The sequence below is a fragment of the Rattus norvegicus genome, chromosome 19 (assembly GCF_036323735.1).
Source record: "Rattus norvegicus strain BN/NHsdMcwi chromosome 19, GRCr8, whole genome shotgun sequence".
Taxonomy (NCBI): Eukaryota; Metazoa; Chordata; class Mammalia; order Rodentia; family Muridae; genus Rattus; species Rattus norvegicus.
Window position 1 is genome coordinate 41,806,224 of NC_086037.1, and position 24,837 is coordinate 41,831,060.

The 24,837-nt window shown below is 45.8% G+C and overlaps 1 protein-coding gene and 1 long non-coding RNA gene across 4 annotated transcripts in view; one reads left to right on the forward strand and one right to left on the reverse strand.

Annotated features, from left to right (window-relative positions):
- Nucleotides 1-24,837, reverse strand: part of Tbc1d9 (TBC1 domain family member 9) — a 109,193-nt gene that overhangs the window by 59,492 nt on the left and 24,864 nt on the right. The window lies entirely within an intron of this gene.
- LOC108348918 (uncharacterized) lies at nt 7,928-24,072 on the forward strand. Of its 2 annotated transcripts, XR_010060187.1 has the most exons (4): nt 7,928-15,319; nt 17,205-17,299; nt 22,245-22,393; nt 23,914-24,072. It is a non-coding gene; the product is annotated as an uncharacterized LOC108348918 (long non-coding RNA). The 2 variants fall into 2 exon arrangements; XR_010060188.1 differs by having other exon boundaries at nt 7,928-8,312; nt 12,377-17,299; nt 22,245-24,072.

Sequence of the window (24,837 nt, forward strand, 5' to 3'; positions counted from 1 at the left end):
AAAGCTGTCTTCCTCCTGTGCTAGCCAAAGATCATATCCACACGGTCAGGAAACATGTTTGCCAGGAATCCAGCTATATGGATGATAACTGTGCATGGACTGCATTGATTTCCAATGCCCACCCTTCTGTAATGCTTACATGCCAGTTTTCAGACATGTGGACTTCAGTTCAAGGTTAGAGAGCCGGAGGCAAGGATCAGTCACCGTCTAATGAACGGCTATGTCCATTGAGCATCATTATATGTTGACACTTCCGGAGAAAGAGTGGCGTGTGCTGGCAGCCCTGGGCCTGAAGCGCTTCACTCCCTTTCTTCAAGACCCTGCCTCCAGGACTCAGTTTCTCCATCTTTTTGGGTTACTGACTAAGCCCCAATATCAGAAAGTTAATATCAGCACCAGGTATCAATAAGAGATACAGAAAGTGGAACTGGTTAAAGCAAAGCCCAGCTAGGGCTGACTGGAACTGCCTGTTCTTCTGAGTCTGCCTTCACCTCAGCACCACCAACTTCCACTAAGAACTAGATAAACTAATAAATACTTATAAAATATATATGCATTAACATATAAAATTACACAAATATGTATCGTGAGGCCCATGCTGAAATATTTTATATAAGTAGCATAATATTGAGATAGCCCATTAAGTTAGAAATTTAAGACAACTTTTTTTTTTTTTTTGCATGAAGATTCAAAGCAATAGATACTCAGAGAACACTGCAAACTAAGCCATGATATCGGCCACTGAGTTAATTAATATACACTTTCTGTGTTCAACAAAATCTCAGCCCTTTTCATTCCTTTATCAGTGATCAGATAGCTTTAATATTTATTTTACTTTTTCTGTGTGTATGTGCCTGTGTGTATGAGAATGCAGGTGAGACCAGAAGAAATTGTCAGAACTCCTGGAGCTGGAGTTGCAGGTGATTGTGAGGCATCTGACGTGGGTGCTGGGAACTGAACTAGGTCAGACCTCTGCAAGAGTGGGACTCGACCCTAACCACTGAGCAATTTCTCCAGCCCCACATGATCACGATTTCACCTGATTTGAATTCTGTCTGTTCTCAACTCTCACGCTACCTCTTTCTAACTTGACTCTCTCTGGCTCTGTCTCTCTCTGTCTCTCTCTGTCTGGGTGTCTCTCTCTTCTTCCCTCCCTCGCTCATATCTGCCCCCGCAGTGCTGACCACATTTATTTGAAAATCTCCACACACATTGCCTTGCATATCTCTGGCCCTTCTCACAGGGAGTTTCCTAACTGTTGGGTCTAATAGATTCTGCAGGGCCCACAGGTCCGGCACATTGGTTGGAAACCAGGAAGTCCTGAGCATGTGTTTGATAGAGAAATAAGCTAGGTATTTTTGAAAGTCTAAGTAAGTTATTCTAATGCAATCTAAGTTGATTGATACAAGTCAAGACTACTGTATCTACCCTCTGTTCCTTTAGAATATTGGAAGATGGGGAATCTGGTCTAGGGAAAAAAAGCAAGACATAGGGAATGGGGGAAAAAGGAAGAAAGGGGTGGAGGAAAAGGAGGTGGAGGAGGAGGAAGAAAAAGAGGAAGAGGAGGAGGAAGAGGAAGAGAAAGGGGAAGAAGAGGAGAAGGAGAAGGAGAAGGAGGAGGAGGAGGAGGAGGAGAAGGAGAAGAAGAAGAAGAAGAAGAAGAAGAAGAAGAAGAAGAAGAAGAAGAAGAAGAAGAAGAAGAAGAAGAAGACGATGACAAGGACGAAGAAGAGGAGGAAACAGCAGCAGCAGCAACAATCAGGATTTTCTTAGAAGTCTTTTTACTTAGAGCTCTGAAGTAGCTGTCAAAACACTGCTCCGTCATTATCTCCCACACAAAGCATTGTCTGAACAGCTGCTCTAGTCAGCTATTTCTGGTGTTAAACAATCTTTGATCGCCTGAGATAACGAAACCAAATTATGGCCCTCAAAATAACCATTGTCAGCATCTTCAGCCCAGGAGCATCTTACGAAGCAGCAGGAAACTCGGTGGGTGGGGAAGCGATGTGCTTAGCCTTTCCCCTTGGTTGAGGTGACTGGAGGGTCTGTGATGCTTGGTCACCCTAGATAGAGGCTGAAGGTGCGACAAACTATTGTTTAATAGAATATTAAACGACATAGAAATGTATCAAGAACTTGGAAATTACATGGGCCGTTCCTGGTGTGGGTTTGTGTCTTCAAGGGAGGAGAATGCAGTGCACATGGCAAGGTGCTTCTGTGGTCCTACCATGCAGACCCTTATATAACTTTCATTGGCCCATGTGTGTACATATGTTAACAATAATGTATGTTGCGATATATATGTATATATGTGTGTATATGTATATATATATATGTATATATGACATAGTAGATATACATATATATGTGTGTGTGTATGTATATATATATATATATATGTGTGTGACATAGTAGATACCCTGGGGGGTGGGAATGTAGCTCAGTGTGCCTGCCATTCCAGAGCCCTGGGTTCACTCCTCTATAACTGTATAAACCACAGTGACTGCACATATCTGTAATCCTAGGCCTTGGGAGGCAGAGGCAAGAGGATGGGAGTTCAAGGTCATCCTAAGTTATGTACTGATTTCCAGGCCAAATCACCACCAACCACAAGGAAGGGAGTGCTTGCCTTCCCTGTACTGTAATTTTTAAATCTGATAAATTTGATTAGCTGACTTTAATCATGCAGTGTTTTCCTACATAACTAGGCCATGCCATTCATTGTCCTAGGAGAGGGCATTTGAATTTATCACCTGTTTTTGTTTATTATAATAGGTATGCGATTATATTCTGGATAATAAATCTTAAGGCACCTGAGCATAGTTCTTTGGAATGGTTTTGCGGGATGCTAGAGTAAGTGTATCCCTAAGCCTTATTAGATATTACAGAAATATTCTTAAAGGTGGCCATGCTGATTTTAGCCATTCCAAGAACTCGGTAGTGTCTGTTTCCCCATGACACCGCCAACAAGATTTGTTTTTAGCCAATCCAAAGGGTTTTAAAAACGCTGTGGACAAGTTGAATGCTTCAATTTGCATGTCTCTGGTTCTTCAACAGCCAAGTACATTGGCCTGTTCCTTCTCAGAGCGTAATCTGCCACTCCTCCTGTGCTGGCATTTGTTGAAGGGGATCAGGTTGGACCTTCTGAGTCTACTCCTTCAGAGACCTTGATTGGCGCACGCAGTCCATTTCTATTCGTGTCAGCAAGGGTTCATTGATCATTCTAAAGCTAGAGAAGCAGTATGCCCAGGCTTCCATTTTGGATTGATCACATCCTGCCTTCTTATCTGGGGTAATGGAAGGTTTCTGGAGGTCTCCAGGCTGCACTTTATTCTAGCTGCTCCTCTCTGGATGTCAACGATCGCTCCCGGGACACTTTAGCGCTTGTGCAGGTAACATGATATAGCACAGAACCTAATTTTAAGAAGCAGTGGAGAGCCCACCCAGGAGTCAGTTTTACATTCCTTTCAGCCTGGTCCCTGTGCCTGCTGATTTCTTTTCATGCCATTGCCCAGGGCGTCAAGTGCTCTGAAATTTCCGTTTTTAATTATTTTCTCCTTCCTAGTTTACTTCTATACCTCTCACAGTCTACAAGGTTTACCCAGCTTATGGGTGTTGGCATTTAGTCTAGGCTCTGCCCCACAGTTACCTGGCAACAGCCAGATATGTCTGACTCACTATAAAAGGGGCTGCTTACCCCCCTCCTCTTGCTCCTTATTCCCTCTCTCTCCACATGCTCATGGCCAGCCTCTATTCCCCATGCCCAGAATAAACTCTATACTATACCATCCTGTGGCTGGTACCTCAGAAGGGGAAGGGATGCTTCAGCATGGGCCCACAGGGGCGCTCCCTTCACTCACACCTTACCTTGTCTCCACCAAACATATCTCTCTTATCTTTTTGTAAAACACAGCAGCCAGGTACTACTTCTTTTCCATAGTCTTCCTAGGTCAGCATCCAGTGTGACCCACTCAAGTGTTCTGGTAACTAACTGCTCCCTTTTCTGGGCTCTGGCAACCGCCTTTCACTTAATTATACACTACAGGAATTAGCACATTGTTTTCCCATTGAAAATCCTGAGGTATTTTCTTCCTGGGAGTCCTTTGAAGGAAAGCACTCATATTCAGAACATGGCGATGCCCAAAACAAGAGAACCTTCAAGCTTTTGGATTAGCAGAAGCCAAGGGTCGCTCCCAAACTTACACATCTTCATGGCAGTTCTTCATAGAATAAAATAATTAAAAACAAAAGATCACACAGTCAATGGAGACTGGATGTAGGAGCCTGAAACTCCATTTCAAAGAGGTGGTATTCAAATGTATGTGAAGAAATCACTCTCTCCTCTAATTTCAGCACTAGTTTGAGATTTATCTATGGTTAATTGCGTCGAAAGCGGGAGAATTTTAGGGGAAAGGCAAATCTTCCTGGCCCAGTTTCACAACTCAGCCTGGTGGTGAGCAGTTGGCAAAAGCAAAACAACCAAAAGCCTTCAGACCTCAGACTAGCCAGCCCATCGGCAGGCTTGTCCCCAACACAGAGGCAGCGCGAAGGGCTTCCTGGCGATGGCTGGGACCGGGGCAAAGGTGCTGTGTTCAGATGCCAGGGCAAGCATCGACAGCCCTCTGACTGTGCAAGCACCTGGGTCCATGGAGTCACCATGAACAGCATGATGGCCCCAGAGGTCAAGGTGGCCAACATTGTGCATGATGGAGAAGGGACACAGGCAATGACAGTCCTCTGTGTGAAGAGGTGAGAGGTTCAGAGAGAGGCTTGTCACAGGGGTGGCTGTGGCCTGAAATGGCACTGTGTTTCCCTCTGTTTTATAACCTACAACATATTAGTTATTTTCAAGTTTATGTATTACTGGGCATAAAGGAAAGATTAAAGGGCTATGAGAATTTCAAGGTAGAACAGTCTGAGGATAATTTCATTGTCTTAAATATCATTTATTGTTCCACTCCTAGCATCTTCTGAGAAAAGAGCTCTCTACAGCTCATCTTAGCTTCTAACTGCTGCTCATGATGTCACCCTAGCTACAGACCTAACAGGATAGTCAAGGAAAAGTGTGGTTGTCTCTCTCTCTCTCTCTCTCTCTCTCTCTCTCTCTCTCTCTCTCTCTCTCTCTCAGAAAGAGAGGGCAAGACAGAGAGAGACACACCACACACACACACACACACACACACACACAGAGGGAGAGAGAGAGAGAGAGAGAGAGAGAGTAGTCTACTGTTGATGGAGAGAATACTCCAAAGCGCAGCAGCGTCAGGAATACACCACTGGGTCTGTTAGCCATTCCAGTATTTCCCAAACTGGCCGTGGCTAAGAAGCAGTTTGTACGTATGCTTGTGATTTTCAGTTTCTGTGGCAGTCCAAATGAAAATGGCTCCCATAGGCTCGTGTTTGCACATGTAGTCCCCAGTTGGTTGAAATCTTTGGGAAGGATTAGGTGCGGCCTTGTTGGAGGAGGTGTGTCCCTGAGGGTGGGTTTTGGGTTCAAAAGCATTCCTGTCACACCATTGCCAGCCGGCTTCTCTACCTTGTGATTGTGTCTCAAGCCGTGATAGACACTGTTAGAGCAATGTCTGCCACCACGTTTCTTACTCTGATGATCACAGACTTCTCTCTCTGAAACTATCAAGTCCCAACTCCTCTTCATAAGTTGTCTAGGTTCTGGTGTTTTGTCACAGCAATGAAAAGTAGCTGAGGTGGTTTCCAATGAACTGAAGACTTTTACAAAATGCAGCAGTAAAAGGGTATATGGCATAAAAAGCAAGGACCATGTTTTGTTGTTAAATTCAACAGATAAATTACTCTAAATTTCTAGATGCTCAATCTCAAGTTTCTATTCATAACTGGGAGCAAAAACGATAAACAGTTCAACGCTATGTCTTTTAAGTAACACTAACCTAGCCAAGCATGGTGACAGATCTAATAATGACTAATGCGAGAAGCCTCAGTTTGAGGTAAGCCGGGGCCACATAGTGAGATACTATCTTAAAAGTAATAATAATAAACTAAACACGTCCCACTAAATAAAGGAAAGGAAGGCTCTAGAGCAGTGGTTCTCAACCTTTCCAATACTGCAGCCCTCGGGTCGCAGTGACTCCAACCATGATATTATTTCATTGCTACTTCATACCTATAATTTTGCTGTTAGGAATTGTAATGTAAATATCTGATATGCAACTCCTGTGAAGGGGTCATTTAGTCACCCTCCCCCACAAGTGACAGTGACTCACAGGTTGAGAACCACTGATCATTTTCTCGGGGGTCTGCTATCAGACTCCTGTGTACAGTTTTTAGAAGTACCCTTCAGTTCTAATTTTTTTTTTTTTTCCGGAGCTGGGGACCGAACCCAGGGCCTTGCGCTTGCTAGGCAAGCGCTCTACCACTGAGCCAAATCCCCAACCCCTACCCTTCAGTTCTATAACTCAGCTTCCAGTCTGAGAAAATATGCTGTTGTCGAAATGCAAATGAAAACAAAAGCCTACATCACTTCTCAGTCGAGGGCAGGAATACATGAATGGAGGAGAAAGGTTTTATTCTCTGGGCGTTGATCCCACAGGGCACTGCTTTCAAAGTGTTGAGAGAACCTGATCTAGTGTATCAGGTGATCCCCAGAGACCCTTACCTCATCTTGCAAAAAAAGGAAACAGGTTTAGAGAGTCGAGAGCCAGGGCAGGTGAGTACCCTCAAGTGGTTTTTGGAAGAACACAGCAAGTGAGCAGTCAGTAGGAGAGAAGGCAGCTGAAGCTTTTCTATTTCCTACCTCAAAAGAGAAAGCACAGACTGGCTTCTAACTAAACAAACAGAGCAGGAGGCTGCCGTCTGAGAGCGCTTTATCTGCCGAGCCTTTGGGTAAAAGCCAATTAGTGTGTGCTGCTCCAGGCTCCCAGGAACCTGGAAGGCCAAGTCTTCCAAGAGCTGCTCCAGTCTGCCCAGAAAGGACATCCTTTTAAAGTCGCACATGCCACATTCAATTGCATAAAAGGAGAGAATCTGGAAGGACTTTTTTCCTTCCCTTTGGGGCAGTGGCTTAAAGGAATCACCAGAATACAGTACAGCTCAGTGCAAACCTTGCCTTACCTCCCACTCAGGGCTAGTGAGGCCAGCCAGGCCTTGAACGCAGCTAAGGACAGCCATGAAACTGGCCAACATAAAATCATAAGGTTACTTAAAATTTTATGAGATTTTTTTCCCTTCTCCTTTGTTGTGACTCAGCTGTGCTGTTCATGAACTTCGGAGAGGACAATGCTGTCACACTACCAAATGGTTGGATGTGCCTGACTGCTACGTCATTGGCAGGGTCCAGCAGACAAACAAAAGTGTGGGTTCTGCACGCAGCTAGGGGGATGGCTCAACCAGTACAGTACTTGATGAGGTTCAGATCACCTGAGTGAAAAGTCAGCAAATGTCTGTAATGCCAAAGCTGGGGAAGCCAAGACACAAAGATCCTGAGGGCTTGTGGGCCAGCCAGCCCAGCCAAACTGGCTACTTCCAGATTGAGTAAGAGACCTTGTCTCAAAAACCAAGGGCCATTGAGGAATACACCAGACATCAACTCCCGGCAACACAAATACAAATACACACACACACACACACACACACACACACACACACACACACGCACGCACACACACTCGCACACTGCAGAGGGGCAAGTGTTAGGGTTTAAATCTCGCCCCGAGCCCGGACAGAACATACCAACACAACATGGTTTCACGTGGAGAGGTTTAATGAGAGAAGAGGAGAGGAGAGGAAAGGTGGCCGGCCATGGGGATGTGGAGGGAAGGGGAAAGGGGGGGGGGGGGCAAGAAGAGAGAAGAACAAAGAGTAAGAGGGGGTAAGAGGGAGAGGAGGGGGCAAGCAGTTCCTTATATAGTCAGGCAGGCTGGCTGTTGCTAGGCAACTGTGGGGCGGAGCATACCTGGCTGTGGGGGTGGAGCTTAGACAGAATACCAACAGCAAAGAAGCAAAGAATTGTCTTTGTTAGAGACAATTTCCTTTTCAAAGATGGCGCCATTAGGACATTAAAACACAGTGCAGGTACCTCTGCCCAGAAGTTTCTCCAGGAAGCATCCCTGACCCCAACTGGTGCTCTCAGCATGTCACAAGGGAGCTTGCTGTCCTCTGCCTTTCAATTGGGATTAATTCTGCTCCAGCACAGACCAATGAGATGACAGGACTGAAGTCGGATAAAAGGCACGCTGCTACAAGCCAACGGCGGTGAGCGGACAGCCGCTGTTTGATTCGACTCCAGCGGCTTCCATTCGCACAGCAGGAAGGCGTGCTGATTCTAATCTTGTTTACAGGTAGGTCTGAAAACCCGAAACTGATCCCCTGGGCCAGCCAAGGTCATCTTGGAATTACTGGGAGAGGAGCTTCTGGTGCTGGGAGTCACTTTCCATTTTAACAGCTGAGAACCACTCTTCCTGGATGCCCGCGGACCTGATGCTCCCCAGCCTTGCCTCTCACAGAGGTGACATTTCTAAGAACCACTGTATCAAACTTCCTCCTAACCCCATAGAACTTCTATCTCTGAAAACCCACCAGCATCTATCAGCTATAGAACGCTACCTCTATAAGGAAATATTGCTGCTGTTATTGACAGCGTCATCACCATCGTCATCACCACCATCATCATCATCATCCAGCGTGTTTTTTGAGAAAGGGTTTGTCTGTGTAGCTCTGGCTGTCTGTAGACCAGGCTGGCCTCAAACTCAGAGATCCAGCTGCCTCTGCCTCCCAAGTGCTCAGACTAAAGGTGTGTGTGCACCACCATGTCCAGCATAATGAAATGTTAGGAAGCAGAGTAGTGCTGAATTAAAAGTTAACCTCTATGGTAACTTAAATATTTATTACATCAGTAGTTCTCAACCTGCATGTATGACTGGGGGTCAAATGACCCTTTCACAGGGGTCGCTCAAGACCATCAGAAAACACAGATAATTGTTTACATTATGATTCATAACAGTGGCAAAATTACCTATATGAAGTACCAATATTTGTTAGGGGGTCACCACAATGTGAGGAACTGTATTAAAGGGTCACAGAATTAGGAAAGTTAAGAACCACTGGAAATAAATCACAATATATCTATATAATAATAATGAGACATTAAAAATTCCATCTCCAAACAACTGTTTAATGGCATGGTGAAATGCACCTACTATGTTGGGGGGTGGGGGGAGCAAACCAAAACCTAAAACTAATATTTGTTTTGTATGACCTAATTTGTCAAAAAATATTATTTGTGTTAAAAACCACAAAGTATATATCAGATAAAGATTACAAAATAGATTTAAATATTAATATTAGGAGATGGAATAGGAATTTTAAAGTTTTCTCGAATCTGGGCTCTTGAAGTTTGGTCTGTTATGTATTATAATGCTAAATTCTATATCCGGAGGTCTGGTTGCCTCAAGCCTAGCTGTGAATTCTCACATATGCCTTGCTCCTTAGTTTAAAACTATTGGTTGAATACAGATGCCTACAGCCTATAGCTGGGCAGAAAGCAGCTGGGCAGGGCCTCCGTTCCTGGGCTTGGAGTCTGACGCAGAAATCACACCAGGAGAGAAAAGGAACTCTGGGAAAAAGAAAGGGGAAGAAGAAAGGACATCTCCTAGCAAAAGACAGGAGACAGGAGACAGGCATTACTATGGGCCTGGAAGGTATAGCTAGCCATGTGGCTGGATGGGGCTAGGTGGCCGGGTTAACTTAGCTGGTTGAGGGTCTGATCAGCTAACTAAGCTTTAAAATACTAAGAGGTCTCTGTGTGGTTATTGGGAACTAGCAGGAACAATTAACTGCTAGTTAACAATTACTGCTATAATTTTCAGGATTAATTAATATCTACAGAACATTAATGACCATTAATTTACACTGGATTTTTAAAATTTTTCAAGGGCCAGAGATAAGGCCGAGGACCCAAAGTCTGTCCCAGTGCACGTGACAGACACACACACACACACACACACACACACACACACACACTGGGAAGCTTATGACTCCCTGTGACTCAAACTCTAAGGGATTTAATTCCTTCTGCTTTCCACAGGGCATGTGTGCACACAGGGACACAGGGACACACACACACACACACACACACACACACACACACACAAATCTCAAATGTTCACTTAGTACTTTTATAATGAGAAAGTGAATAATTAAATATTTTTCCTAACCATATAGGTTGCACTGTCACTCAGGGAGATCACACAATCAAGTACACACAGGGCTACTGTCATTTGCGATGACTGTGGCAGCCTGAAGTAACCATCGGTCAGCAATCTCATTACAGGAAACTGGGGAGGCATCTCGGACCGTAGAGTGTTTGCCTAGCATTCGGGGAGCTCTGAATCCAATGCCAGCATCGAAAAAACTGAGCACCTGACAGTGTACGAGCCACGTGCCTGTAATCCTACTTTAGGGAGATGGGGGTGGGGGAAGTGAAGGAGTGGGTCAAAAGTTCAAGGTTATCCTCCTGCCTGGGCTAAGTAACATGAAAATACTTAGCATCTTCCCCAAAGCGCACTTTAGTGGAAAAGGAGCTGACCTTGCATTCTAGGGTAGACCGACCATCTCCCCCAATCCCCCCCAGTGTGTGTAGTTCAGAGCGCTTATCCATCTCACTGCCCTGTGTTGCTTCCCAGCTGTGGGAGCAGGGTGTTTCCCCGCTTGCTCGCCTAAGCCTTAAAAGCTATGAAAATGGAATGAATCAAGTGAATCGCACATTTCCACCATCGTGTATTCATTAAAGGCACAGTCTTTGGGCCGCTAGGCAAAGAAAAAGTTCTCTGCACTTACACCAGCTCAGGGAACTTCTAGGAAGGTGGATGCAATAAGAAATAAGTCTTCTAGTCGTGTGCGTGTACGTATGTCCGTGGGTGTGTGAATGTGATTGCCGCTGCATTCAAATGTGGAGTCTAGAAGACCGCTGTTGGCATCTCCCTCCATCACTGTCCACCTCATTTCTTGAAGCAGAATTCTGTACTGTGTTTGGAGCCCAAAATTCCTGCTAGCTGGGATGGTAAGCAAGTCCTGACTTTACCAACTGAGGAATCTCCTCACCCCTAAACCACACTCTTTCTTGACTTTGTAGTGATGTGTTTTTATTCATCTGTGTGTGAATTTGTTGGGTGTGTGTGTGTGTAAGGTGGGTGTGTGTGTAAGGTGGGTGTGCATGCACACATGTGTGCACATGTTTGTGGAAACCAGAGGACGATGTCAGGTGTCATCCTCAAGGACATGTCCTTGGCATTTCCTTTGAGTCAGGGTTTCTCCGTGGCCTGGGCTTCACCAATTAGACAAGGCTGGCTGTCCAGTGAGGCCCAGGGATCCTGTCTCGGCCTCTGCAGCTGGGTATGCACACTTGTCACCACACCTGGCACTTTTACCTTAGTGCTGAGATTATCTTGGTTCTCGTGGTTATTTGTGAGGTGAGCTCTTTACCCATTAAGCGGACTCTCACACTTAATTGTTACACTGCCAAAATCATCATAAGTATTGTTATAGTTATGAAATGTGTACATATAACATGGGGAGTACAGAAATGGACTACTAAACAAAGAACCCACTGGAAGAGTTTATCAACAATGTCACTAAAATTGGCTCCTACTTCCTCTGGGCTCCCTAAGAACTGGCAACTTCTAGAGTAACACCTGTAACTGGATCTGGAGAAACAATGTGTCACAGTGTAGAATAGGCCGCCTTGGACCACCCGGTTAGAACAAAGGATTGATCGGTAGCCTCGAGTAAAGAGAGAAGGCACCTATCACCATACCCTCTCAGGGATGTGAGCTGAGATACCAGAAGAAAAAAAGCCACATGGGGCCGGGGAAAGGGCAACATGAAAAAACAGAACGCAGGGAGCCAGGTAACAGACGCAGATGCTGAAGAGAGAGGAAGCCAGCCCCGAAGGGCATCGTGTGACATCCCGGAGAACCAAAGAGCTAGAGTAGAAAGCCACTTCCGCCCATCTGTCTCCCATGGTCGTTTTGGTGTTCCAGATCTGGCTCTGGGTCCAGGTATCCTAGCAACCAAGCCCAAGTAATTGGATTCAAAATAACTTGAATGAGTCCCCGTTTAGTGTTACTCAGAGCCCAAATAAACCCCGGGCTGTCCCTGTGGCTCCATGGGCCTTTTGGAGTGTGCGCCACCTTTTACACTACAATGAGCCAAGTTCCTCAAGGTGCCCAGCATCAACCACAATTTAATAATACGCTTTCCTGCTTCGCATCCAAACATCCTAAAAGATGAAAAGTACAGCTGCAGAATAGACCAGCCATGCTAGCTACACGGGGGAGACAGAGCAGCAGTTTGCATTGGTGGTGGGACATCTCGTTTGACCTCAGCACACTGCACTCTCTCCTAGGCAGACTTCTGGCTCTGGGTAGTGTCAAGTGAAGGGATGCTTCTCCGAGAAAAGAAAACGTGAGCACAATCTCCATCAAAGGCCTACACTGAGTTTCAACACAGAAAATGGACTGGAAGACCAGGGCACCAACAAATGGCGTGAACGGAAGGAGGTTGTGAGCTGGGGTCTGTAACCAGCACCCACCCTTCTCTTCTCAAGGGCGTCTAGGGTAACATCAGTATCTTTCAGTATCTGAAAGTGACCGGTACGCGTAGTGGGGTTCCTTAGAGAACACACTGGACGCCAGTGGGATTTCCTAAGACGTCCAGGCTTGCATAGAAACACCACGTGAGCTATTCCTCTGAAATAGGCCCATGTTTGCAGAACTCGGGGTCACTGTGTGGGAAAGCAGTGTGCTGGGCTGGAGAAGCGTTTCTTTTCAAAACTCACTTCTGAGAAAGTGGTGTCTGCCTGTGCTGCTGGCTGTCAACCTGTCCCACGGACATGCTGCGATCTGATCTTACAGCAACGGTTGTGACAGCAGCAATTGTCCCATCCCTTACGTCTTCAGTGAGGAAACGGTGAGCAAAGATGAAGGGAGAGGGATTATTTCTTGTGTTACTGTTTTATGTATGAATGAGGAATTTTAAAGTTATGAAAACCGCGTTTGGTTGTTTTCAAACCTCACATTACATCTACAACACTAATATTATTCATCTTATGGAGGAAACTGCACAAAAATACACACATGGAGTCTAGAATTCCCCAAGGACACCAAAGCTGCCTGGACTCCTGGCACAGTGTTATGATATCTCCTGTGAAGTTCCTCCCACGTGGTGCTTCAAGACATCGCGTTTCCGTCAGCCAATGAGGTGCAATGCCGCATAAGGAGCTCTACAGTAGCCTTGTAGGCAGTGACTCTGAGAGGAAACATGTGACCTGTTTGTTATAAAAATTACCTTTTCCTCAACACTTTCCAACAACCACCTATGGTTGGTTGGAGCCCACAGATGACGAGGGACATTGGTACTACTTTGCTCATTTAAAGAATTTCCCCACAAACCAGGTCTGGAGGAGGAGGGACTTAACACTTGGTCTCAGTCTACTTTTGGATTTAATGAAATACAGTGACAGTGGGAGGGAGAGTCACATAAAAATAAATATCGTGGGACGTTCTTAAAAGGTAATTGTACGCATGGATGCCTTCCCGCTAGTGTTTCCCAACCAATGTCCTCACTGAATACACAAGGGAGTTTCTGCTCTTCCTGGGGTGGTTGGGGCACCCTGAAAACCGGTTACAATGCTGCTGCCGAGGGTCAGCCAAAGTTCCCTGATGCAGAAGCAACTCTCTGCCGTTTGGATTGACAGAGAAGAGGGAAAAAAAAGAAGAACTCAGATTCCTTTTCTGTGGTCTTGCTCTGTTCTCGTGAGAGATCTTCCCATGTAGCCCGAGGTGACCTTGGACTCTCAGGCTCCAGCCTCTACCTTCTCAGTACCAGGGTCACAGGCCTGTGCCACCACACATTGCTTTGGTTTTGTTTCTAGTTCAAGGCGCTTCTTCAAACTGTGGGGGCCTGCTTACTACACAAACGACTACGGAACTCAGTGATTTACCATCCCTGTCCTTTTATATGTGACGTGGCTCTAATTTGCCTTGGGCACAATATTTCACTTAAGTCTAGCACAGTAGTTCCCAACCTTCCTAATGCCGGTGACCCTTTAATACAGTTCCTCATGTCCTGTAGACCCTCAACCAATTATTTCATGGCTACTTCATAACTAACTTCATAACTACTGTTATGAGTTGTAGTGTAAATCTCAGTGTTTTCCCGTGGTCTTAGGTAATCCCTGTGAGGGTTGTGAACGCTAGTCTGGTATGTAGTGGTCACATTAATCGTTCACCTCATCTGAGCATGGTCAAGGGCAGCACTAGGCACCACACCCCAGCTCCTGCTCATTCCCAAACTGGCCCTGGGCTTGGCGAGGGACCAAGCCTCTGGAATCTTGGGGAGAGATTGGGAAGTCGGGTTCTTCCCAGTCATGGTGGCCTGAAGATGTGACTGGGAGAGGGGTGTGCTCTGTCCTTTTGGGGATTTCCCTGGCTGCAGCAAAATATGGCTATGACTGGCCAGACAGGAAAGCCATTGTACTCTGTGCCCAACCCCTTCATTCTCTAAGTCCGTTTGCCACAGCTGCTCAGTGCTGCTCTGAGAAACACCGACAAGGACCCCTCAACCTCTGTGGCAGGTTACTTTGGAGCGTGCTGAAACCCTTTCCCTTCCTAGGTGTGTTATAATGCAAAGCAGGTGTCAGGGCTCTGTGGTGGCCTCGACAGTGCACATGAAAGCCATTTAGTCACTACTAGGTTAGATGCTATTTCTATACCTTTAACTTCAGTGTGTATATGGCAAATCAGAATTGAGAGCTTATTATTTCCCAATGTTAGCCTGTATATATGTTTGGCTTGCATATGTTTACAAACGATATGGCTTTTTTTTTTCATTAGCATGGGCATAGAAAAGACATCTTCCCTATCTTTGCCTTCGTAAGGGCAGACAGTTCCACTTGTAAAGGTGTTCATCTCTCTGATGTCTTTGCTCACCCCTTTGAATGAGCCCCAAGAACACTGGGTCAGAGTCCCATATATGGTCTACACCAGAGCCTCCATCCTCCTTGGCACCTTTCAGGGTAGTTCATAATGTATGTGCCAACAAACATGATTGAACTCTTTCTCAAAGAGCAAGCCAAATAATTAGAAAATTATTCCCCCTATAAAAATTGAAATAATTTTTAAGACAATCACTAGGGAAATTTCCAAAATAACTAACCTGTTTATCTTAAATTTGGGGGAGGACTCAGCAACCCAAAGATGTTAACTTGCAAGTTGTACTGGTCTATCCTGTCGAAACTCATATACACTGTGACTGTGAAGAACCCACGGAGGGCGAAGCAACAGAGGAGGTAGGTGTAAACTTCAGGGTTCTGTTTACAGGCTGCACAGCTTCCGAAAGTCACTTAGCCCGGCACAGCTTTCTGCATCTTTCCTAACACTCTCCCAAGGTTGTGGGGATGATCAGATAACATTCTACACAGATGGGTTTCATAAACTAGAGAACAGTGGTTCTCAGCCTTCCCAGTGCTGTGACCCTGATTTAGTACAGTTCATGTTGTGGTGAGCGCCAACTACAAAATTGTTTTCTATGTAAATTGATTTGCTGCTTCATAACCGTGATTTTGTTATTATTGTGAGGTAATGTAATTATCAGTGCTTTCCAATGGCCTTAGGTGACCCTGTGACAGGGTCTTTTGACTCTAAAAGAATCCAGAGCCACAGGTTGAAAACTGCTGCTGTGGATGCTCCTACTTGGGTAGTGAATTAGAATGAATTAGACAAAAGAAAGGAAAGCTCTAGTTACTTTTCTGTTGCTGTGATAAATGCCATGACCAAAAGCAACTTCATATTTCAGGGAAGAAGGAAGAAGCACATACACACTGCAGCTACTATGATGGCCACTTACTGAGTCTATATAAGAGGCAGAGACCTGAGGTAGCTAACCTGGTCTATCTGGCCACGTGACCAGCTCAACCTTATTATGACATAGTAAGAATCCTTCACGAAGTGGGAGAGTCATGCTTTTCCACCTCCCAGAACCATGGTCAAATAAACCTCTGAGTTAGCTTCACATGACTGCCTCGAAATGCATGAGGTATTACCTCAGAAGTGAAAAGGTTTATCATGGTTCACAGAGAATGCGGTCCAAAGCTGGGCAGACCCGCTGCTTCGGGTCTCTGGCTGAGGTGTCAAGTGGCAGTGATAGGAGACACGTGAGATAGAAAATGGCTCATCTCACTGTCAGAGAAAATATTCCCAGAATCCCTTTGTAAGAGCACGGCCCACTGACCCAAGACCTCCACTCATTTTGCCTCTTGGAGATTCCACCATCTCCCAAGAGTGCTACCCTGGAACCAAACCTTTAATAAGTGGGCTTTCAGGGACACTTATCCAAACACTGAAGCTGTTTTCTTTCTCTCTGTCAAGCAACAGAAAATACACTAAGGGTGTTTTGATCAAACTGTCCCAAACCCTGGCTAACTACCCAGGCTACAAGGAATACTGTAGCTATAATAGATGTTCTCTCCTGTTCTGTCTCTATTCTGAAGTGTGACTACAGGCCCAGTTTTGTGAGGGATTCTCCGAGGAGTGCTTACATTTGTAATGGTCTTACCACAAGATCATCTTGCTCGATGGTGTCTAGAACTATGGCCCAGTGCACAAATGCCTATTCTGGTAGCTGCCCCACATTCCATTTCTCCAGACCCAGAGTCTTTTTGGTGGGTAGTACCTGCCTCTCTCCACCTAGACCCTTGCCAACCCTCTATGAGAGGCACAATGTCTCCATGCTAGCTTTAATACAGGTCCAGTCACTCATCATCCTACAAGGCCAGGCTCCATTGGAATTAATAGGTGATGTCCAAGGTACAGTGATGGGAACCTCTAGGGAGTGACATGGAGACGATAGGAAGGAGCATTCTGAGATGCTCCAATGGCCACGGCCACTTCCCAATAGACTCGTATTCTTGAAAACTGCAGGGGAACACCTAAAGGCTAAGAAACCCTGAAGGCATGAGGCACTCACTAGAAACCACATCCCGGAGCTGAGTTTGAGTTCCCTTCCTCTCGATCTTGGTATTTGATCCTGTGGACATGGTAAGTCACCAGAGTGATAACGAGACCACAGGGATGAGCTTGGGTCTGATAACGAGACCACAGGGATGAGCTTGGGTCAGAGGTGTGCATACGTATGCTGCAGCTAACTCATGTGTTGTTCAATCTTCTGTTTGTTAGCAGCACTAGGTGAACTGCCAGGCTGTTGGACAGGTCTGGTTACTGGCGGCCAGCCCTCGGGACCCTAAGGAGTAGTGCTTCCGACCCTTATCAAAGTAAGCTTTGGAAATGCTAAGCCAACAGATTCCATCCCGGGCTTTCTCCTCTCCCCTTGGCAGTCACCAAAGCGTCATTTCCTGCTCTCTGGTGGCATCCCACCTTTTCCTTTATCACCTTTCCGTCTGAAAATGCCACTCTTGTCCCTCATGAACGTGCCTGATAGTCCTCTCTCCTCTTCGGAACTGGATTCTGTCCACAATTCTCCAAGCTCATGGAGTGGGACCTCGTTACTCTGTGGCATTTATAATCTCTTACTTCCTCTTGTGTTTCTTACTTATCTCTCCCTCTCTTTGATGACTTTCAACCTCCTGGTCAGGGATGGAACTTAACCTTTTCTCAGGCTGTTGAATTACACCATATTTTGTAAATCATCACAGGCCTTTCTGATGACAAAGGCCTCACTGTGAGTGCACGTTATAGATATCTTCAGTTATGAACACCAATGATTCCTATAATTACCCCAGTGTGCTTGGCACGAAGGAGAGGAGCACCCCTCCCCTACAGCTCAATCACGACTGGACTCACCTTGGGTTATCTTCCTGCCATTGTCCCTGAGAGTTTGAAGGAAACAACATCCCCAACAGAGACGACATTTTACTATTTCCCAAACTTGGTCAGAGCTTCCTTTTAAAATGGGTAGACTATTAGAATTACCTTAATAAGAAATCTTGGGGGTTTACTGGTGCCGTAAAACTTTCATTTAAAAAGCAAAGTGCATTGTCACGCTGGCAGCACTTCTGGATTAAGTTTAAAACATTACAAAGCCAAACAAGTGGTAGTCTCCTTGAGCAATGGGATCACATGGCTGCATTAATTCAGGCTCTCTAATTTCTCAGGGCAGATGACCACTCTTATTCCACCCTCCTTCTCTCATAAAACCGCCCCTCAGCCTGTGGGACAGTGTCACCACAATTAGGTGGGCCTTCCCACGTCAGTTAGCCAAGCCTTTTAGAACACCTCGCCACCCCGGACATTCTAGAGATCCTAGAGCCTGTCCTGTTAACAGGAATTGCCACCTGAATGTCAGTAATCATTCGTGGGGCGGTCATTCTGATGATCCAGAATAAACCTGTATTGAGGTTACTTTATTAATAATAATAACATGATAAAAGTATCAAAAATTTAAAAATCACAGAGCTGGGGACATAGCTCACTGGGTTCAGATCCTCAGACACACAAAAGCTAGTCATGGGGACACGGATTTGTGTTCTCAGAGGTGAAGGCACGGTGATCCTGTAAGTTTACTGACCAGCCAGACTGGCCAGAATGACCAGCTCAAAGTTCAGAGAATGACCTGTCTCAAAAACTAAGGTGACGGGATTGGAAGAGGACTCTACGGGTAAGAGTGCTTGCTGCAAGAGTAGAAGGAACTGAGTTCGAATCCCAACTCTTAAAAAGCTAGTTTCGGCTGCAGTTGTCTGTGACCCCAGGACCACTGGGGCAGAGACAGGCAGGTTCCTGGGGTCATCAATCTAGCTCCGAGTTCACTTAGAGGCTCTCTCTCAATGGAATACTTGGAGAGCAACAGAGCCGGGCAGTGATGCCCTTCCTTTGGTCTCTCTGTGCAGGCATGTGAGCATGAACCCTGCATGTATGTGAACATGCGTGCCTGCATGAACAAGCATGTTCACCACACACAATCCCATACAAATATATAAAACTACACACACACACAAGGTGCGGAATAACAGAGGACACCGACACCAACCTCTGAGTTTCACACGTGCATACACAGTAAGCACATACATGTATACACCACACACGCACATACAACACACATACACCCAGAAATAAAGCAAATCACTGGGAGCTCAAGACTGATCTGTGTGTCAGGACCTAGATGTGAAACTGCTTCCTAAGTAGCTGGCTATAACTGGTTTACAAGGATATGAGCACCTCCATTCACTGCCCCAAAGGAGGCTTTTCCCAGGGACCTGATTTTCTAGAGCTCAGACTCTGGCTCCTGAGTTGACCTTCCTCTGGTAACCACGGCAGCCCGTAGCTGAGGTAGGGATTCCTGTTCCCACTCCTCACTCCTCAAATCCTTGCCTGGGACAGTCGACCCACGAGGGGAGAGCCTGGAGACCATCCATGATGGCATCATTTCAATTTTGAACAAGCAACAATCTCTCCACGTGTGCACTTCAAAGCCTCTCTCACTAAGCCCTAACGAAGCCCCGCACACTGGTTTCAGTATCCAGCATCTGCAGTCCTGTTGAATCGGGTCTCTCCAGCATAGACGATGCATATAATTTTGAATCCTCAGTGAATGTCATGTGATGAGCATGCAGCATCTGTCTGTCTGTGGGTGAATGAATGCATGAATGGCAGAGTGGTGAATTGGCCAAAATGCAAAATTAGCGCCTATTAAAGAAATTCATGGTGGCGGGTTCTATCTGAGGACTCGGCCCGTTTATCTCCAATATCACCCTTTATATTTAATTGCACCGAAGGAAGATTACCTTTTCCTAATTAAAACCTTTCTCCATAGAAAATGTTTTTTAAAAAACAACAACAACAACAACAAACGCTTGTTTCTGAGCGAGGCATGAGTTATCCTTATAGTTCCAGCATCTGGGACCGAGATGGAGGGTTCAAGGACAGGCTGGAACACAAGGCTAGACTTGGTCACAATAAAAAAATAAGTTTACACCATGTAAAAGGGGGGATGTGGGTTCAGTATTTGTCTCAGTAACAAAGCTCTGGACCAGCTCACAAAAGCCTCTGGGTCTTAGTCCTCAGCAAAAAGGATAAAAGCAGTAACAGAAGAGTAGTCTCCAAGGAAAATACGATCCAGCTTCTGGCCAGGAGAGATGGCTCAGTGGCCACTGCTCATGCAAAGGACCTGAGTTCAGTTCCCAACACCCACATTGAGTGGCTCCAAACTGTGTGTTAATGCCAGCTCTAGGAAACTCTGATGCCTCTGGCCTCTTTGGGCCCCTGCACTCTGCGAACTGAATGTACCCATTTTATATACATAACCAATAATGAAACGTTTTGTTTAAACATTTAGTTGGTTTCCATTCACAGTTATTTTAAAGTTTTTTGTTTTTTTTTAATTGCAAAGCACTTGGATGTGCAACCCAAGGAGTGATTCTGGTATGTGGCCCATCGACACAGCAAAAACTAAAGCGACATTCCCACAAGCCTGAAGCTAGCAGGAATGTGGCACTGTGCACAGAAGGGCGGTGGGCACTGGCTGCAGACCTCACACACACTCCTTAGACAGTGCTCAGCATCACCAGAAATGCTGGCCACAATTCAACGGAATGAAGAACCACCACTCTCACTATTCAAGCAACGCTCTAGTTGTATAGAGAATAACTTACAACTACCTTAAAGAGGTGTGTGTGTGTGTGTGTGTGTGTGTGTTTGTATGTGTGCACACGTGCACGCTAACAAAACTTTCAATTAATTTCCAACAGATACTTGAGGAAATATAGAAATACACCTCCTGTTACAAAAGTTATATGGATATAAAAACATTTCTAGTGGTTCTGGGGTATATGGGAAACCTTTATGGGAGGGAGTCAGTTCCTTTTTCTATCCTAATTCTTCTGGTTTTGGGCTTTTACCTGCTGTGTGAGCATCATCACCATGGCTACATGCTATCAATTGGTTAATCCGGTTTCACAGCTGACATTAGCATTTTCACGTAAGGACAGAATCAAGGCAGGTGAGTCGACACAGGGCTTCGGAATCCAAAGTTCTCCTGGAAACAATGTGGGGAAGAGGAGGGCTAGCTAAAGTGGGGGGGGGGGGACATCTCCTCACCAGGCCAAACTCTTTCCTCTCGATTTTCAAAGCAGAATAAAGAATAATGAGGCAAAAGTATCGCCTCCCTCTGCACATTCTCTGAAGGGCTACCATGACCAGTTTACCGAACACTCTGTTGCCGTCTCCAGGGGCCCAGAAGAATTAGGACAGGGTAGAGATGCTTACCCACATATGGATTAAAGCAGAAAAAAAAAAAAAAAGCTTAAAAAAGACTAGTTAGTTTTCCATCTCTACAACAAAACGCCTGGAAATCAGATTCCGAGAAGACACGGGGAAGTCGTGTCTAAGGACGGAGGGTCCGCTTTGGGTCACAGCTGTAGATGGTTCAGTCCGTGTTTCGGTTGCCTTTGAACTTGAGCTGACACAGCCTTGGTGAAGAACTACTTCCTTCACAGAGGCAGGGAAGGAGTGGAAGGCATGGGGTTGGGGGTGTGGGTGGGGTGGGCACAGGTGACGGGAAGGAGAGGGAGAGATAGGGAAAGACAAGCAAGGAAGGAAAGGAAGGCAGGGAGCGAGATAGACGACGGAGACAGAGAGGAAGGAGAGGAAGGCATGAGGGTGGGGGAGAAAGAGAGAGAGAGAGAGAGAGAGAGAGAGAGAGAGAGAGAATGAGAGAGAGAGAGAGAGAGAGAGAGAGAGAGAGAGAGAGAATGAGAGAGAATGAGAGAGAATGAGAGAGAATGAGAGAGCGAGAGTAAGCTGGCCAGAGGTGGGGGGAGAGAGTGTTCATGAGTACCTGTACCAGACCCCAGCTTACCCTCTCACAGCCGGTCTTCAGTGTCCTAACGTCCTTCACTAGGCTCTCTACTTCTTTTCCAAAGATCATTATTAACGAATCAATTGTGTATGTGATGCACTTTGATCATATTTTCCCCCTTTACTTTTTACTGGTTCACGTCTCTTTCCTTCACCTGCAGATCCTCCCCCCAAATCAACCTCCTTCAACTCTTATGTCTGCTGGTTTGTTGTTCTTGCTTTGTTGGTCTCTGTGTGAAGCAAGGATTTGAATACAGCTAGAGAGCTGTATTCACAGGAGCAGGGTGGATCCCACTTCTTTAAACCCAGTAGCACAGGCTGGCAAGGAAGCCTTCAGCACATAGGCCTTGGGGGGACACTAAAGGCGCCCAACTGCAAGCCTTAGCAACTCCAGTTTTTTCTCCCCAGAACGTCACAGAACTTTAGCCTACAAGACACCGGAATGCTTTTGCCTGCTACAATTGCTAAGCCTGGAGCCATCTGAGCAGCCTTTTATCATTGGTCTACACTGAGGCCTGAAGCCTCATGTGTGTGGATGGAGACTCTGGAGCTCAAAGGTACCTGACATGAAAAGGTCACTCACCTTCAAGCAAGACAAATGGGCTACCATTTACAACTCCCAAAGGCAGCCTGGCAAACAGTGAGTCTCGTGGCAGTGTCTGTGAGACATCCAGAAAAGGACACAGATAACACCAATGCCACAATGCACAAAAAAAGACACAGGGTATCTGAACGCCATAGAAAACAGGTATGAGTCACAGGTACTCCCCTGCCTCAACCAGGCTCAGTGAAGATTTTCTTCCTAGGAAAAGGTGGGGTCCACTTAGGACACGATTGGAGCCTTTATTCTAAGCAACCAGTCTTAGAATATGGCTTGTCATTGAGGAACTCAATTTAAAAAAAGATGTCTGCCTTTTATACTGGGATCTGGTGCGTGTGCTCATGGGCTCTCTCTTCCTCCCCACCTTCGGATCAGACTCACAGTTACTGTGGCTGTGGAGTTTTGAGGCTCTGTAAATCCAAAGGGGAAGAAGAGGGTGGATGGGGACTCTGGGCAGATTGTCTAGGCTCACAGAACCACCACCCTTCGGCCCTCACTGGCTGAGGCACCACCGACTCTCCCACCCCTTCCCTCGTAGAGGTAACAGTCATGCCTCTCTTGCTGAATGAATGCTTGGGCTAAAATCCTGGGCAACCGCACAGTGACAAGAACACACACACCCAAAAGCACAAAATCCCTCTGGAGTCCCTCAGCGCACTGACTCACAACTCGGGGATCATAAAAATCCCCTACAGAGTTACCCTTTCACCGTCTACCTGTAGCAAACAGCTGGAGATGGTGGAGCCTGGTCTCCAAGCCAGATTTCTCCAGATCCTCTACTCCATACCCTACCTTACCTGACTCACAGGACACTCCACGGGGAAATCCTCTAGCTTCCAGCTTTCACTCTAAGGGATCAGGGCCACCACAGTGTCTGAGAGCTGGGACTGCACTTCCTACTCCCTGCTTTGTCCTCCACTCTTCACAGGTTCCAAGCACTTTGCATTTGTAAATGTAAGTAGCTCTCTAGGTCCTCCTGAATTGTCATTTGACAGCTGGAAGCTGGGACACTGAACTCTCTCCTCCAGCCCGAAGCCATTCCACTCCTCTGAGCATTGTAGGCATTCTTAACGCTACCTGGACAGTGAAATCTACATCAGGAGCCTCTTGGTGTCCCCACTGCCTGGTGGCACAATTTAGCAAGGATGCCTTTCTGTAAGCCCAGGGCTGGACTTGGTCAGGCTGCAACTCCAAAGCCATAACCACCAGACTGCTGTCCCTTGGGGCAATGCCAGCAGAAACTATAATTTCAGCAGATCCCTGAGAAGCACATGAATAATGTATATGATGTAATGGGCTTTGAGTTATTAGAGGGGAATGGGGCTGGGACAGATAAATTAGACCTTAACATTTGCAGCTGACTTCCAGGACACAAGTCTTCATGTGCATTTAGTTGACTGTCCTTGTCAAAGACCCATCACAGGCTTTCTTTGGAGAGAAAGCTGGACACTAACAGTTTTCTTGGTGCTGTTGCAGACATGTTTGTATTGGAAGCTATGTCGTCCCTGAAGAGTAAGACACTAAGGTCTCTCAGCCTACTGTAAGACTTTGGAGAAATCAGGACACCTTTCCCAATTAGGACGCTTCCTGTTCGCTTCTGCTCCTCCAGTCCTAAATAAAGCCTGTTCTGTTCTCATTAAGTCCTTACTTAATTAGCTCAAATAAAATCAGGGCTTAGTGTAGTACGGTCAGTCACGCTATACCAGTCAAAACCTCATCCAACCAGTTCTGTAAATTATGATCGTATGCATCAGGGTGGCACTTTTACCATTGCTAGTATGAATGACAGCTATATCCATTGGACACAGACTCCCTAATTACCCTGGTCCCCATCAGTCCTTATCATCTCCTTACACGGCTGTTTTTGCTTAGCAACTCATTCTTCAAGACTAAAAGCACTGCTCAGAATAGAAGCAGACTTCTGTAGTCAAAAGCTAACCGTCTACCTACAGGGAGGATAATGAAAGCTCACGTGGTCATTCAAAACATCTGAGGACACAAGTCCTGTTGTGCAGTAAAAAAATATTCCTAAGCATTTAACATTTAGTCAAACCGATGTTTACAATGCACCCCCTCTCCTCTCCTTTCTTAATCTCCCCCTTGTTCTCCTTCGAATGATTATTTGATTTTTAAATGCCAGACGTTAATAACACCCAGGTACTAATCCTTTACTTATTGGCTGTCAAGACCAAACCTGCCCAGGAAAAATGTCTTTTCAGAAAAATCTCTAGGGGGGATATTTTCTGGGGAGGCCTGAACTAAGTTGATGCCTATTCATATCAGAAACTACCTTATGAAATAAATCCGAGCAATATTAACTTCTTTTTTTTCTTTTTTTTTTTTTTTTTTTTGGTTCTTTTTTTCGGAGCTGGGGACCGAACCCAGGGCCTTGCGCTTCCT